Source organism: Macaca thibetana, chromosome 4, assembly GCF_024542745.1.
Source record: "Macaca thibetana thibetana isolate TM-01 chromosome 4, ASM2454274v1, whole genome shotgun sequence".
Taxonomy (NCBI): domain Eukaryota; kingdom Metazoa; phylum Chordata; class Mammalia; order Primates; family Cercopithecidae; genus Macaca; species Macaca thibetana.
The window spans coordinates 43694717-43708801 of NC_065581.1; the positions used below are offsets into that span (position 1 = coordinate 43694717).

Here is a 14085-nt window from a genome sequence, read left to right on the forward strand (position 1 = left end):
TATTGATGCAAGCTACTGTAGTTGGCCCTGGGGTGAGGGGAAGTATAAAAATGAAAAAAGTGTAGTCCTCATCTCCTTGAGGCTTGCAATCCAGGGACAGACATGAGGACAAGTAATTATTAGTCAAGCTGACCATACTATGTGTTATCAAGGAGGAAAGACGAGGGTAGGAAAAGTGGGAAGGCAGGGGAGGTGTCCATGGGAAAGGAACACCAGGCAACAGGAAGAATACAGGCAGGGCTGGGTGGACACCAATTGAGAAACTTGGGAGTAACGCCACATGGCAACAGTGGATAGTGGTCTGGAGCAGCATGGAGGAGGCGTGGTGGAAGATGGGGCTGGAGATGCCAGTCATTCTGAGGGTGCTTGGGGACCTGTCAGATGGTTTAGAGCAGGGAGTAAGGCATCAGATTTGTGTTTTAGAAGAAGGTGAAGAGAATGGATTGGAGTAAGGGAAGTGCCTTTGGGAGGCTATTGTAATGGTTCATTGGATAAATGACAGGGCTTGACTGAGAGCAGTGGAAATGAAATGGAGGTTACTTAAGAATGATTCGTCCTCGAAAGCCAATCTGTGAATTTATAATGGGCATGAACTTACCAACCACTGGAATGATTAGGTCAGCTGGCCGGAACACTACTTTTAAAAGTGAAGTCCATTAATAATCAAAAGATTACTGGCTGAAAGTGAAGTTAAGACAAAAGGAGTTGGATGGTCTGAGAGGACCTTTTACCCCATCGATAGCAGTTTTTACATAGCAATAATACTAAAGCTTAGTCTCTGGTGGGTTGTTGTTCTCTCTGGAGAGACACCTGGCGTGCCACAAGAGGAGGAGCTGCTCCTCTGGCCAGCACTGGACAGAAGCTGGCCAGCATATTCCAGGATCTTTGGTTTGCAAGAAAGTGAGCTTGCTCAGATGAGCAGGTAGAATGAGGAATGAATTGTAAGGAAAGGAAATAGTCCAACTCCAAAGCTAGAAAGCCAGCCAGGCCTCAGGGGCTCAGATATCATCAGGCACTTTCTCCTCCCTTCTCCCCTCCATGCCCAGTGAGAATCTGCTTTCTTCCCCTCTACCCCAATCACTGGTCCTTCTGAGTCCATGCACTTACATGGGCCCCATTACCACTTCCCCAAAATGCTGGCCTCGCCCCCTAGGCTTTCTAGCCTTGTAGTCTGCTCCTCACAGCTGACCCAGTCTCTGTGTCCCAAGTGCTAATACCCAGAAGAGAGGATCCCAATGGTCCAGGTTGGGTCACATGTCTTTCTCTAAGCAAGCTAAAGATGTGATGTGACAGATGCTTTGAGAAAAAGCAAAATGGTAGTAAAGAATGGGTAACTCTAATATATTTTAAATGTTTCTAGACTTCATGTTAACCCAGTGTATTGGTTGTCTATTGCTATATAACAAGACACCCTAAAATGTAGCAGCTTAAAACAGCAAGCATTTATTACATCACAGTTCTGTGGGTCAGGAATGCAAGAATAGCTTAGTTGAGTGTTTTTGTCTCAGGGTCTCTCATGAGTTTATAGTGAAGCTGGCCCCTGGGCCTGCAGTCCTGGGAAGGGTAGGCTGGGGATGATGTTTCCAAGCTTACCGGTGGGGCTGTCTGGCGGTCAGCAGGATGCCTAAGCTATTAGCTGTTGGCTGGAGACCTCAGTTCCTCACCACGTGGGTCTCTCCATAGGCTGTCTGAGTGTCCTCATGACATGGCAGCCAGCTTCTCCCACAGTGAGTGATCCAGAGAGCACCCAGGATGGGAAGCTTCTGCCCTATTGGTCACCCAGACCAACCCTGGTACACAGTGGGAGGGAGGATGCACAAGGGTGAGAATACCAGGAGGTGAGGCTTGCTGGAGGCCATCTTGGAAGTTAGTTACCATATCTGGTCAAGAAACATTTCTTTAGTGCCTACTGTGTGCCACGTGCTGGGACTGGGAGCTACATGACACCAAGTCCCTGCCCTAGAGCATCAAGCTCACTGTCTGGGCTGGAGAAGCCTCACACAAACACAATACCATGTGTGCTCGGAGCCCTCACCTCTGCCCACCGACCTTCCATACTGCTACCACATTTATCCTCATGGAATTCAAATCTCTTCATAGCATTCTCTTATTGTGTCCTCTTTGTCTAGAATGTTTTTTGTTCAAAAATTTAAAGATCACCACCACAGTAAGAAATACACTTATATTACAAACCAGTGCATACATACACAGACACATTTATAACTGAAACAGATTTCCCAAGTTTACACCCTTACTGCTTGTATGTATTCTGGTATCTTCTGATCTAGGCTGTTTCATTTTTTATAAAAGCCGGTCACAGTCTCATGAATTGCACAGCCTACTGCATTGTGACCTACAGTGTGGAAAGCAGCAGCCTATGGATCATCCACACTCCTTCCATGATCTGCAAAGCCCCTCATCATCTGCCCATCTCCCTCATTTATATTTAAGGACTTCGCCACATACACTCTCTTAGGTTCCTCTACAAAGAGCTCTCTTCTGCCTTTTCCCATGTGATTTGGAGAACTCTTACTCATCCTTTAAAACCCAGCTTTAAAGTATCTCCTGTTCTTCCCTGTCTTAGTTTTTTGTTTTGTTTTGTTTTGTTTTTTAAGACAGGGTATTGCTCTGACATCCACCCAGGCTGGAGTGCAGAAGTGTGATCTTGGCTCACTGCAACCTTCGCCTCCCGGGTTCAAGCGATTCTCACGCCTCAGCCTCCTGAGTAGCTGGGATTACAGGCGTGTGCCACCACGCCTGGCTAATTTTTGTATTATTATTTTATTATTGTATCATTATTATTTTTGAGATGGAGTCTTGCTCATATTGCCCAGACTGGAGTGCAATGGCACAGTCTCAGCTCACTGCAACCTCTGCCTCCCAAGTTCAAGCGATTCTCCTCCCTCAGCCTCCGGAGTAGCTGGGATTACAGGCACCCACCACCATGCCCAGCTAATTTTTTGTATGTTTGGTAGAGACGGGGGTTTCACCATGTTGGCCAGGCTGGTCTCGAACTCCTGACCTCAGGTGATCCACCCGCCTCAGTCTCCCAAAGTGTTGGGGTTACAGGCATGAGCCACCCCACCCAGTCAGTGTTTTTGTTTTTTTCAGTCTGGATTGCAGTGGCGCGATCTCCACTCACTGCAGCCTCCACCTCCCAAGTTCAAGTGATTCTCTTGCCACAGCCTTGCTGAGTAGCTAGGATTACAGGGGCCCGCCCCCACGCCCGGCTAATTTTTGTATTTTTAGTAGAGACGGCGTTTCACCACGTTGGCCACGAACTCCTGACCTCAAGTGATCCGCCTGCCTCAGCCTTACAAAGTGCTGGGATTACAGGCGTGAGCCACCGCGCCCGGCCCTCCCCTCTCTTTGAACAGGATTGCCTACTCTGTCCTCCGACTCCCCAGAGCTTTTCACTGACACCTGGGGACTGCTGGGTCCCTCCTCTCCTAGCCTGCCCAGGGCCACCCCAAGCCTGTAATAGATTTTCATTTATCTCTGTAAGAACGTTTACAAGGACATGGAGCAAATTAGCATCACACAAATGACGATGCTGCAAATGAGCGGTGTACAGGGTTGGCGGGTGTTGCAGGCAGGTTTCCTGTCGTTAGCGCCACGTGCTGCAGAAAGAGGACCCCTCCCCCTGCGGGCCGCCGCTGAGCCCGCGCGTCCGTCACAGGTACAATTCGCACCGGAACTTGCGGCCTGCTTCATTACATGGTGCATTTTAGCTGCTCTGGTTTCTTTTTGTTTTTTCTACTTTTCTCATTTGTTTGTGTTGTTAGGGACAGCCTAGTGAGAAATTGAGCTTCAGGCTGCATAGAAAGGCCTCTATATCTGCATCCCCACCCCTGCGGGGGTGGCGGGGGTGGCGGGGTGGCGGGGGAGGGTTCCTGTCTGAAGTGGTAGGGAAGGAGGGTTTTGAGGTTTTTGGCTATTTGCTTGCAAGTATCTAAGTAAGAGATTTGTTTGCCCACATTTGCACTCTCTTGGCTAGCAACCTGACAAAATATTTTCTGATGGTTTTGCGTGTATGTGGTTTTTATTTTTGAGGGAGAGAATAATTTACACCTTGGTTAAATTGTACTGAGATACAATGGCTGTTTTTAAAAATTGCTGTTAACTGAAGGGTTGAAGCTAATATAATTCCCAGGCTCAGCCTCTTGGGAGGCTGTCTCCAATAGCATAGTCTCCAATAGACTATGCTGTCAATTGTAACAGAAAAGAAAAAAAAATTAGACACGAGCAAAAGCAATTAAAGTATTTCTTCAGCCAGGCGCGGTGGCTCATGCCTGTAATCCCAGCACTTTGGGGGGCCGAGGCGGGCAGATCACGAGGTCAGGAGATCGAGACCACGGTGAAACCCCGTCTCTACTAAAAATACAAAAAAAAATTAGCTGGGCGTGGTGGGGGGGCGCCTGTAGTCCCGGAGTCCCGGTGACTCGGGAGGCTGAGGCAGGAGAATGGCGTGAACCCGGGAGGCGGGGTTTGCAGTGAGCCAAGATCTCGTCACTGCACTCCAGCCTGGGCGACAGAGCAAGACTCCGTCTCAAAAAAAAAAATAAATAAAAATAAAAGTATTTCTTCTCCAATATTGGCATTTCTGCATGTGTCAACAGCTGTGGAACTGTCACAAGATATGCCGATTTCGTTTTGGTATGTGCCTATCTGGGAAAGAGAGGAGGAGGGTGAAGGTAGACTGTAAACAGATCATTATTGTAAAGTGGTCAATGGGTAATAGAGGTGTGTATCGAGTGCATAGAGAAGGGACTCACTCATTTTAAGCAATGTTTTTCAAATGGGGTCACCTCCATTTGAAGGTCATGAAATCCTTTTACCAAGTGCCTAACAGCATTTGAAAAAATACAGTATAGAATGAAATACATCAAGATGCATCCTCCATAGTAAGTCTAGATATTTTTTTCCAAAACCTTTGTTTCAATTATATATCTGCTGAATTACAACGTGAAATATATTTCTTGGGATTGAGTCTTTTTTTTTTTTTTTTTTTTTTTTTTTTTGAGACGGAGTCTCGCTGTGTCGCCCAGGCTGGAGTGCAGTGGCCGGATCTCAGCTCACTGCAAGCTCTGCCTCCCGGGTTTTTACGCCATTCTCCTGCCTCAGCCTCCCGAGTAGCCGGGACTACAGGCGCCCGCCACCTCGCCCGGCTAGTTTTTTGTATTTTTTAGTAGAGACGGGGTTTCACCGTGTTAGCCAGGATGGTCTCGAACTCCTGACCTCGTGATCCGCCCGTCTCGGCCTCCCAAAGTGCTGGGATTACAGGCTTGAGCCACCGTGCCCGGCCGGGATTGAGTCTTAAGCAAAGATGTTTGAAAGCCACTGAGGTAGGTGACGGAAGAAGGCTTCCCAGAGGAGGTGGCATTGGAGCTGGGCCTTGAAGAATGGTGGACTTGTGCCACAGGAAAAGGGAATTCTAGGCAGAGGGGAAAGGATATGTCCAAATCTGGATATGTTTGTTCAGGGGCAGGGTATTCTCTGTAAAGGGACCATAGGTTACTAGGAGAGGACTGACTCGAGATATGCCTGGAGAGGCAGGTGGAGCCAATTACCGAGCCACTTGAAAGTATATATTCCACTTCTCAGCTTGCCTCAGAAATTCCCATTCTCTGGTTATGGATTTGGGTTTGGGAATCTGTACTTGCAATAAGCATCCCTGGACAGTGAGGTGCTGATGGAGGTGTGACACAACCAGCTCTAGAATCTAGAAAGATGATCTTTGTAGCAGTTTGGATAGGAGATTGATGGGAAGCAATAGGAGGACCTGAATTCGGGTGATGGTAATTGACAAAGAATTACCATCAAGGGAGGATGGTATTCAAGGGAGATTTTGGAGGCGTGTTTTGTAGGGACCAAGGGAAAGCTTCCCCTCCACCCCGTGAAAGTTTGTTGAAAATGAACTGGCAGTAGACAGATTAAGAGGAGAAAAGACATAAAAATTTATTTAATATTTAACATGCATAGCATGGGGAAATAGCAAGAGAATGATTACCAAATAACCCAGTGAGGTCCAGGTGCCTAAGTACCCTTCTTCATAAGGGAAGGGGAGATGGGGAGTGGAGCAATTTTTTTTTTTTTTTTTTTTTGAGACGGAGTCTTGTTCTGTCACCCAGGCTGGAGTATAATGGCACGATCTCGGCTCACTGCAACCTCTGCCTCCTGGGTTCAAGCGATTCTTCTGCCTCAGCCTCCTGAGTAGCTGAGATTACAGGCATTCTCCACCATCATGCCCAGCTAATTTTTGTATTTTTGTAGAGACGGGGTTTCACCATGTTGGCCAGGCTGGTCTTGAACTCCTGACCTCAGGTGATCCACCCACCTCAGCCTCCCAAAGTGCTGGGATTGCAGTCATGAGCCACTGCGCCTGGACGCAATTTTAAAAAAATTTAAAAAGATACAAAGCATTGCCATGTTGCCCAGACTGGTCTCAAACTCCTGAGCTCAAGCAATTCTCTAGCCTAGGCCTCCTAAAGTGCTGGGATTATAGGCAGGACCCACCTTGGCCGGCCTTTTTTTTGTGAGACAGAGTCTTGCTCTGTTGCCCAGGCTGGAGTGCACTGGCACGATCTCGGCTCACTGCAACTTCTGCCTTCTGAGTTCAAGTGATTCTCCTGCCTCAGCCTCCTGAATAGCTGGGATTACAGGCGCCCACTGCCACGCCCAGCTAATTTTTGTATTTTTAGTAGGGACGAGGTTTCGCCATGTTGGCCAGGCTGGTCTCGAACTCCTGACCTTAGGTGATCCACTCGCCTCGGCTTCCCAAAAGTGCTGGGATTACAGGCGTGAGCCACCATGCCCAGCTGGCCAGCCCTTTTTTGGGGATCATGGCCTACTGCAGCTTCGACCTCCTGGGCTTAAGCGATCAGAGCAATTTTGAAGTGTACCAAATGATTTTTAAGAAGAATAAATGGTCCAGGGGACAGAAATTATTTTGTAAATGATTGTTTTGTAATTTGAGTGAGAGGCAGACATTATCTTGTGAAAAAACCTGTCCAGATGTGATTGCATTTCTCAGTCTTCTTTTCTGTGACAAATAATGAGATTTCAGGGAGGAGACCTAAGGCAATTATGTTTCTCTTTTGGGGTCCAGTAGTTAAGGGAACTTCAGAGAACGTCCTGTGCTTTGAGAGAGACGGAAGACTGAAAGATGGGGGTTTGGAGGAGGAGAGGTCAGAGAGGCCTTCAGGCCGCTTCTTTAGTTCAGCATGTCAGAGTGCCATCTTTCAGGCTATCATTTTTCTGAGCTCCAATAGCTCCATGGTTTGAGGGAGAATGAGGAGGAATCATAGACAATTGAAAAATATCCAGGGGTTGGTCTAAGTGAAAGGTGGGTGTTGCAAGCATGCATAGAGACTAGAGAGGAAGAGCAGATTCAGAAGGGAAGATGATTACTTGAGTTTTGGTGCTTGCATGTGGTGGGACAGGAGTAACGCATCACATTTTCACCAGGCTGCGTGCAAAACATACCTTCAGAGCATCAGTGCCCTTTGCTCTGACCGCCCAATCTCTGAACATCTTCCTTATTGTCTTAGACCTGACTCAACCTGACTCACAAGGATTGATAAATACACCTAACTAGTAGTTGATTGGTATGATTTGTAGTAAGAGAGATATATAAACATTTGGAGTATAAGAATACTTGTACCTTTGCTCAGGGTGTCATTTTTACAGTATTAGGACCCTGGGAAATGGAACTAGTAATTGGAAGATTTAGGAAAGAAAGAATTATATGGTCTAAGGGTATTTCATCAGGCTCTAAAAGTGCTCAAGTAAGAATGTGGCTCTTTAGTGATAAGAATACTTGTTGGAGTCACACAGTGTCTCCACTCCCATTGTCTCCACTCCCATAGTTTTTTTTTTTTTTCTTTATTGTCAAGGATATTTCTTGGTGCCTGGTTAGTACATACTTATTTCCTTGTGCCTGGTTAGTACATACTTATTTCCACTCATATTTACGAGTCATCTTTTTTAGAGTGGTTTTTTTTTTTAATTTTTTCTTTTCTTTTCTTTTCTTTTTTTTTAGACAGAGTTTTGCTCTTGTTGCCCAGGCTGGAGTGCAGTGGCACAATCTCTGCTAACTGCAACCTCCGCCTCCTGGGTTCAAGCGATTTTCCTGCCTCAGCCTCCTGAGTAGCTGGGATTACAGACACTCGCCATCACGCCCAGCTAATTTTTGTATTTTTGGTAGAGACGGGGTTTCACCATGTTGGCCAGGTTGGTCTTGAACTCCTGACCTCAGGTGACCTGCCCACCTCAGCCTCCCGAAGTGCTGGGATTACAGGCGTGAGCCACCGCCCGGCCAGAGTGGCTCCTTCAGATGTTTTACCTCTTAGTAGTTTCATTTTCAGAAAGCACACTGACATTTATTGGGCAAGTCCCTTTACATGGGTGTTCTATCTTAGAGACTGGCTTTCTCACCAAGCTCCAAGTGTGCTTTGTAGTAGCACCTTAAAGCCTGATTATGTGACCTCCATTCCACTTCCTCTCCACTCCCCCATCCCCCTGGGCATGGTGGAATAGAAGGAATGCTCTATTTAGGAGAGTTAAAGAGTTCTGATAGAATACCAGGGGGACATGGGAACCAGTGAATGGCACATCCTGCGGCATGCCTGCCAGCAGCATGTGGTGCCCCCCTAACCTGATGGCTGTCCTCCCCCCCAACATACTGTGTGGGGAAACAGTCTACATGGGTAAGACAGGAAGGCCAGTGGGAGTGCTGAATGCTTTTTTTTTTTTTTTAAAAACAGCTCTGCTATATTGTATTAATTCCTTATCCTTGTACTGAAAGCTTGTAGTTCAGATTTGTTTTTTAAGTCTGTCAAGGAAAATAACCAGCTTGAAACATGTCATGTAATATAGAGACAAATAGCTTTAGTCTTCTACAAGGATGATGTGAAGTGTTTAAATTCATATATTGAATAAAATAATGTAGGCAAGGTACTGAAAACATTTGTAATCACTCCAATAAATTGCTTATCATTGTTTTGAAAATAATTCCATGGTACTTTTAATAATAACAACAACCACAATAATAATGGCAACTATTATTCAATACTATATATGGGACACTGAAGCAAAGGTTTTTTATTTTATTTTATTTTATTATTTATTTATTTATTTATCCTGAATCAGAGTCTTGCTCTGTCACCCAGGCTGGAGTGCAATGGTGCAATCTCAGCTCACTGCAACCTCCGCTTCCTGGGTTCAAGCAATTCTTCCAGCTTAGCCTCCCAAGTAGCTGGGATTATAGGCATCCACCACCACGCCTGGCTAATTTTTGTATTTTTAGTAGAGATGGGGTTTCACCATATTGGCCAGGCTAGTGTCTTGGCCAGGTTGGTCTCGAACTCCTGACCTTGTGATCCACCCGCCTTGGCGTCCCAAAGTGCTGGGATTACAGGCATGAGCCACTGAGCCCAGCCTTTATTTTTATTTTTTTAATTTTTGAGACGGGGTCTTGCTCTGTCGCCCAGGCTGGAGTGCAGTGGCTTGATCATGGCTCACTACAGACTCAACCTCCCAGACTCAAGTGATCCTCCGACCTCAGCCTCCCAAGTAGCTGGGACCACAGGCGCATGCCACCATGCCCAGCTAATTTTTGTATTTTTTGTAAAAATGAGATCTGACCATGTTGCGCAGGCTGGTCTCAAACTCCTGGGCTCAAGTGACTCTCCTGCCTCAGCCTCCCAAAGTGTTGGGATTATAGGCATAAGCCACCATAGCTGCCCAAAGCAAAGGTTTTATATACTTAATATTATTGAACTGTCCTCCAACCAACCTGAGATATAGTTATTACTATCTCCATTTTACAGATGAGGAAACTTAGGTGAGAGAAATTTTTAAACTAGGCCAAAATCACATGGCTGAAAAATGGCAGTGATAAAACTGGAGAGAACTCTAAACCATTAGTCTATATAGTACTGCCTGTAATCAGCTGGGCAATGGTTTTACATGGTTTAAGGGGGGTTATTTTACCCCCTTAATATATGGGTCGCTACATAGAGATATGCTAATTTCTTGTAGATCTTGTGGACTGGGCTGTTTTGCCTTTATTGCAAAAATACTGATTGTGACCAAACTATATACAAAATAACTCTGCTAGACTCTTAGAGAATTTAAGGATGGAGATGATGGTCTGGCATCCTTGAGGAGCTCCCTATCCAGGAGGGAACATAAGGGAAACATACCAGGTTGAATCATAGGAGATTGCCATTGAATATTCACATGGGAAGATCTCACAGGGCTTAACCTGACACATAACTAAAATAAGGCAGTACAGTTGAATGTATTGAACTCTCATTATGTTTCAGGCACCATGCTAAACATTTTACACTAGTTCCTGAACCCTTAAAATAACTCTTAGAGGTGGGAACTATAATCATCCCATTTTATAGATGAGGAAGTCGAAGCCTTGAGTGGTGAAATGACTTGCCCAAAGCCACACACCTGGTAAGTGACAAAATTAGAATTTGAACCCAGGTCAGTCTAAATACAGAGCCAGTACACTTAAACCTCAGAATATAAGTACTTCTATAGGTACAAGTAAAGATATATACCTTATGTATGCACACCGATAATTTAAAAAATTTTGTTTTGCAAACACTCTATAGGACACTTACTCTTCTGGTATGTGTTGGTATTTCTGTGATCTGGATACATCTGGTCATGCGTATCACTGCTCAATCTCCAGCATTTTCATTCTCCACTTCTGAGAATGTTTAACCAACCAAGGGAAACATTTGGAGGGAAAAAAAAAGAACACTTTCACTTTTCATTGTTATGTGGACACTGGGCCTGTTTATGTGGCGGTCCAAGCATGTGTTAGAACATTTTAATTATATTTACATCCTCCTTTCTTTTTCTGTCCAGTTGCCTTTCTTTCTAAGTCACATACACAGATGGGAATCATAGGAATGGCCAGTTTATTGTACATAATTAAACTGTAGAGAATACAATTAAAGCTATTTGCATATAGTAAAGCCATTTGAAGAACTTTCCTCTTAAAAAGTTTTCTAATCTTACATTCAGCTACCAAAATCCTGTCTATATAAACTATAATTCTAAATTTTAATATACAAAGCATATCCCTCATTTAAATGAAGTTTTATAATAATCTGGGGAAAAAGTTGTTTTTGTTTTGCCATATTATTAAATAATTACAATTTTGGTTGTACCTGGAGAATCTGAAATTCTCCTACTGTGTCCCAGTATTTTGTAAACTCCTCCACCAGATTTAAAATTAGGTTGGACAACTGGCATTCTCAAAGTAGGTCTTCACTAATTAGACAGCTGTCCCCTCTGTACCACACCACTAAACTCTAATGTTAACATTGAAACAGCAAAGACTGCTTGTTCCCAAGATCCTTTTCAGGCCTGACAGAGGGTGAGTTTTGGGGTCAGCCAGACTTGGTTCTCCTGTCTGCCCTTATTAGACTGATGTCCCCAGGCAAATTGCTGAAACTATCCTATTGGGAACCTCATTTACAAAATCCAGATAATTAAACCTTATTCTTCGGGTTTGAGTGAAAGTTCATATGATAATGTGTATAAGCATCTAGCATAATGCCTGGTGGCACTTAGAAGACCTTCAATAAATGTTGATGTTCTTGTATTTGGATATTATCTTTAAAAAGCCTGCAATGCCCTAAGCTCTTTATGAGTATATAAATTCAGCTTTGTTAGGTCATTTTTAAAGTCAGATTTCAGTTTCCTTGCAATTGTGGCTGACTTGAGAGGACAGCTTTCTGAAATCCATTACTATTTCACTGGAGGGCCCAGCACCGTGGCTTACAACTGTAATGCCAGCAGTTTGAGAGGCTGAGGCGGAAGGATCACTTAACCCAGGAGTTCAAAACCCACCGTGGCAACAAAGCAAGACCCTGTCTCTTGTTTTTTGCGGGGTGAGGTGGGGATGGAGTCTCACTCTGTCGCCCAGGCTGGAGTGCAATGGCGCAATCTCAACTCACTGCAGCCTCCACCTCCTGGGTTCAAGCAATTCTCCTGCCTCAGCCTCCTGAGTAGTTGGGATTACATGCACCTGTCACCACGCCTGGCTAATTTTTTTTTTTTTTGTATTTTTGGTAGAGATGGTGTTTCACCATGTTGGTCAGGCTGGACCCCTGTCTCTAAAAAACTAAAAAATTGGCTGAGTGTGCTGGTGTTCACCTATATTCCCAGCTACTAGGAAGGCTGAGGCTAGAGAATTCCTGGAGCCCAGGAGTTCCAGGCTGTAGTGAGATATGATCATGCCTCTCCACTTCAGCCTGGGTGACAGAGGGAGATCTGTCTCAAGAAAAAAAAAAAAAAAAAACACACACACACACACATATATCATTGGAGCTGTGGAGCAACAGCTGTAAAACTTGCTTGGTGGGTCCTAATTGCAATGCATAATATATGGACTCTTGAAATGTAATTCTTAGAATGGGTATTATAATTACATCCCAGCCAATCCAAAGGCACCTTAAAACATGTTTAAAAAATTTTCCAAGCCAATTAGAAAACTGGTTGGTCCAACCATCAAGTGTAGAGAAATATGCTAATTTATGCAAAGATTACTGTTCCAAGAAGCCCTTGGATGCATTTGAAGCAAAATATCTGAGAAAACACCTCGATGATACTGTGTGATACTAAATCACTGAATGTATTTTTAAGGCACATTTAAATATAAAGCATACATTATGAATGATAGAATGGCAGTACCAGAACAAGATATGGTGTTTTTCTTTGTTTTTTGAGACAGAGTCTTGCTCTCTTGCGCAATCTCAAGTGATTCTTGTGCCTTAGCCTCTCTCTAGTAGCTGGGACTATAGGCGCATGCCACCATGCCTGGCTAATTTTTGTATTTTTGGTAGAGATGGGGTTTTGTCATGTTGGCCAGGCTGCTCGTGAACTCCTGGCCTTAAGCAATCTTCCCATCTCGGCCTTCCAAAGGGATTACAGGCGTGAGCCACTGCACCCAGCCAGATCTTTTTTATTATTTTTTAGAGACAGGGTCTCACTCTGTCAAACTACCCATAGCTCGCTGCAACCTCCAACTTGTGGGCTCAAGCAGCCCTCCTGCCTCAGCCTCCCCAGTAGCTGGAACTACAGGCATGTGCCACACATACCTGGCTAATTTTTAATTTTTTTTTTAGAGATGGGATCTCACGCCGTGTTGTCCAAACTGGTCTCAAACTTCTAACCTCAAATGATCCTCCTCCCTCAGCCTCCCAAAGTGCTAGGATTATAGGCTTGAACAACTGTACCCTAACTAAAAAGATCTTCTGTATTGACTATGACAACATTGTATGCCAGCCTCAACAGATTTAATTTATGCAACATAGTCTAGTTACAGTATCCTTATATGTGCAAGAAAGGTGTACTACCATTATGTTTTTATTAATGCTGAGGGGATATAGAAACCATACAATAATTTCACTTAAATAATTTTAATCTAGGGAGAGTTTTATTGAGAAGTCACCAAATATCTGGGAGAGATGGGTTTGAGCCGTTTGAGAACAGCTACTCCATAGGCAGAGCAGCTGAGCATTCTGTTTATCAGCAGGATCCTATTGCTATATGTATTACAAATGATTTTAAAACAATTTATAACATTTCTGAGGCTTAATATGTATTTTTTAAAACCTGAATTACATTCTGTACAATTCACCTTTTACCTATCCTTGATGTTTATTTAAAATAAAAGACAACAACAAAACCCCCAGTATATTTTGTGGGCATTTGTAGTTAACCTAGACTACAAAGGCACCTGCTCTCACTCCAGGCCACATAATATTGTTGTGTTGTTTTGTTTTGTTTTGTTTGTTTTGAGTCTTGCTCCGTCGCCCAGGCTAGAGTGCAATGCCCGATCTCGGCTCACTGCAACTTTTGTCTCCCAGATTCAAGCGATTCTCCTGCCTCAGCCTCCCGAGTAGCTGGGATTACAGGAGCCCACCACCACGCCCAGCTAATTTTTGTATTTTTAATAGAGACAGGGTTTCACTATGTTGTCCAGACTGGTCTCGAACTGCTGACCTCAGGTGATCCACCCGCCTCGGCCTCCCAAAGTGTTGGAATTACAGGTGT

The 14085-nt window shown here is 44.4% G+C and overlaps 1 protein-coding gene across 1 annotated transcript in view; it reads right to left on the reverse strand.

Moving 5' to 3' along the window:
* Positions 1–14085, reverse strand: part of TBCC (tubulin folding cofactor C) — a 227166-nt gene that overhangs the window by 22914 nt on the left and 190167 nt on the right. The gene's annotated exons all lie outside the window — the stretch shown is intronic.